Here is a 3,447-nt window from a genome sequence, read left to right as displayed (position 1 = left end):
ATGGTGTTTACTTCCAACATGCTCCACACACAACAGGATGTTAGGGCCTGAAGGCTAGAACCAGATCTCTATCCTGGCTCTTCCCTGCCTTTGAATGGTGTCATCACTCTGCTTCCACCTGTTTTGACATGCGTTTGTTTTTCAAAAGGGAAGATAAGATGGCAGAGCCAGAGAGAGTAGAAAGGGAGATTGGGGTAGGGGGGTACTATATGGATAACAACCTGTAAAACAAAACAAAAACAATGCAGGAATGCAAAAACCAGATTTAGTGCTATCATATAACAAGAGAATGTAGCTGTAGATACTACGCGTTAACGCACACAATATGATACACAACCCCAGGGGGTGGACTCAGTGACAAGTGGGGTAGAGGCCACTGGTTTTAGACTAAGAGACTTTCAGTGGCCTGCTGAACGGACTAGATCTGCTGCTTCATCTGATGGTGATAGAACAGGCTATGACAGGCCTGGAGGTCCCACAGGCCTGCCTCAGGGCTTGCTTGGAGTACATGACCGCATAGTGCACATTCTTAATCCTCTCCCAACAGCGGAAGGTGCAGGATGATCTCCAGGGGCTCTGTGTGTGCAGCCATTAGCGTGAACTGGGAGATGCCTCTGCTGAGGTTGTTGGTGGCTTTACGGGCTCCTTTCTGAAGCTGCTTGTAGTTACAGGACTGCTGAACAAGGTCCAGGACTTTCTTGGTGAGGTGGGGGTCCATGAGGGAGTAGGCCTTGAGATTTACATCAGCCTCAGTCATGTCTGCAATTGTGAGGTCTTGCCAGCCCTTAGGGAGTGCAGCAAGGTCAGAGCCAGAGCTCATACCTCCTCCAGAAAATCGCACCACATGGGAGGAGTAGAAATGGCTGAGTGCCTACTTATTACCATTTATGTGGCATTTTAGAATTTCCATAGCACCCTCTTTTTTAATGTTTATTTATTGAGAGAGGAGAGAAGAGAAGGGGAGGGACAGAGGGAGAGAGAATTCGAAGCCAGCTCCACACTGTCAGCACAGAGCCCGATGCCAGGCTTGATCTCATGAACCATGAGATCATGACTTGAGCCAAACCAAACGTTGGCCACTTAACTGACTGAACCACCCAGGTTCCTCTTCCTAGCAGCTTCTTACCAAAACGTTTACATTTGATAAAACCAACAACATGATGAAGCTGAATGTTTTTAGCCCATTATACAGATGAGAAAACTGAGGCTCAGAGGGGTTGAATTGCTCAAGTTCCCACGAAGCAGTGGAACTGGGGCTTCTTGAACCCAGACCTCACTCCTGAGATTCCTCCCTACTTGACTGTTTCACAGGCCTGTGGCAATCACCATATTTAAAAGTGAGTTCGTCAGCTTCCCCCCTAACCTGCTTCTTGTCCTGTGATTCTCATCTTAGTGAATGGTACTGACATTCAGTCCAAGGCAGAAATTTTGGAGTTATCACTGACGCCTTTCACTTTGCTCCACTCCCATTGCCACCTCTCTTGTTCAATTCACCATCATCTCTCATCCAGGTTCCGGTAGTAGCTTCCAAGTGATCTTTTTCCCTCCAGGTTTCCGGTTTACAGTCCATTCTCCAAAGAGTTATCAAGAGCAGTCTTTCTAAAATCAAGTCTCATCAGGATTCACTTGGGGTTTAGAAAAAATTAATGTTTATTTATTTATTTTGAGAGAGAGAGAGAGAGAGCACACAAGTTGGGGGAGGGGGAGACAGAGATGGAGAGAGACAATCCAAAGCAGGCTTCATGCTGTCACCACGAGCCTGAATCAGGGCTAGAACCCACGAATCGTGAGATCAGGAACCGAGCCGAAATCAAGAGTCAGGTGCTCAACTGACTGAGCCAACCAGGTACCCCTCACCTGGGGTTTTAGTTCATTTTTGTTGTTGTTGTCAGTGAAGCCTTGTTTTAAAAATGAAATATTTAAATAAACCCTAAGGGGTAAAAGCAGAAGTGATCTATTTAACTTGGGGACAGAGGCCTGGATCCCTGAATATTTTGTGTCTTATCTTCCCTGAGGCACCCTCGATTCTGCAGAACAGGTAATAACAACCACAAGATAAAGGGTCTTAGCATGGCTTAAGTAGTTAATCATGATTAGGCTCGTGTTTACCTCTGTAGTTCCATTTCTCACTCCTACTACCCTTCTGTTCTATATCAGTCAGGATATGCTAGGTTATGCCACAGTAACAAACAAACCCAATCTTAGTGATATAAAATAACAGAAGTTTACTTCTCACTCAGCTACTTGTCTATTGCAAGTCAGCAGGGACTCTGTTCCACTTCATCTTCATTCTGGGACAAAGGCTGATGGAGCCTCTGTCACCTGGACCATTGCCTGTCACCATGGCAGAGGAAAGATAGCCCAGTAGCTCTTGCTCTGGCAGTGAAATGATCAGCCTGGAAATGACAGGCATCACTTCTGTTCACAGTTTATTGCCCAACCCTGGGCACAATGAGGAGGGCAGGAATTGCTATCTTATGGTGCACTCGGAACAATGGGGTAGGAGAGAGCTAGGATATTTGGCAAAAAGCCTTAATGTCTGACTACCACACCTTCCTACTCTCATTTTAAGCCACGGTGAGCTACCTATAAGTTTTTGGAATGTGTACATGCTGTTCTCTTGGCCCCCTCCCCTAATCCTTCTGGTAAGCTTCTACTTGATCTTCTGGTTTCAGTTCAAGCAATATGCCTCTGAAGAACTTTCCTTCTGTCTCATCTGCTCCTGTTTCTCTTTTCCCAGACCAGGTCAAGCAATCTTCTGCTGTGCGCTCCAACACTCTATTCTTCCTTCCAGCATAAACCTTATCACAGTCTCTGAAAGTAATCACAGTCTCTGAAAGTAATTGCTTATACAATGTGACTCTTTGCCCACAAGATTGCACACTGTCTGATGTCAGGGACTGTATCCCCAGGGCTTAGAGTGCTTTCTGGCACATCATACACTCTTAATAAAGGTGAAATGGCTAATGTTTAGAGTTTTGTCTGCCCATTTGGCACACTACGCTGCTTAGATTGGAGAAGAAAATGAAGCTAAAATCTGCTTTCTACCGTGAGATGAGAGAATCTGGAAGAGGTCTAGAAAGGGAGGGTATGTCATATGAAAGTTGAGCTTCATTTATGAGCTAATCTTGGGATACATTCTTCCTTGGGTGTGTTAACTGGGGTTAATGAGGGGGAAAATGGCTCTTGTGACAGGTTTATGTTCATTAAGTGAAGAATGCCATGGGATTTCGATTTCTTCCACAGTTTATGTTGATGAGTTTCTAGCAGCCAAAAGATACATGATTTGGGAGGTAGAGTTGGAACTGATGTTCTGAATTCTTGTTGTATAGGGTTTTAGAGTGTTCTTTGCAAATTCAACGTTAGACATCCTGACTGGGCTTGTTTTTAGCCAGGGATCTGGATGTGCAGCCCACGGCATTTCTTTGGATATCTTTGGTAGTGCTT

The 3,447-nt window shown here is 45.1% G+C and overlaps 1 pseudogene; it reads right to left on the bottom strand.

Annotated features, from left to right (window-relative positions):
- Window positions 1-382: 382 nt before the first annotated feature.
- On the bottom strand, window positions 383-757 carry LOC144239619 (NHP2-like protein 1 pseudogene; annotated as a pseudogene).
- Window positions 758-3,447: the final 2,690 nt, after the last annotated feature.

This window comes from Crocuta crocuta, unplaced genomic scaffold (genome assembly GCF_008692635.1).
Source record: "Crocuta crocuta isolate KB4526 unplaced genomic scaffold, BGI_CrCroc_1.0 scaffold737, whole genome shotgun sequence".
In the NCBI taxonomy this organism is placed as follows: domain Eukaryota; kingdom Metazoa; phylum Chordata; class Mammalia; order Carnivora; family Hyaenidae; genus Crocuta; species Crocuta crocuta.
Note: the sequence above shows the minus strand (reverse complement) of the source record. Positions and strands in the feature narration are given on the sequence as shown.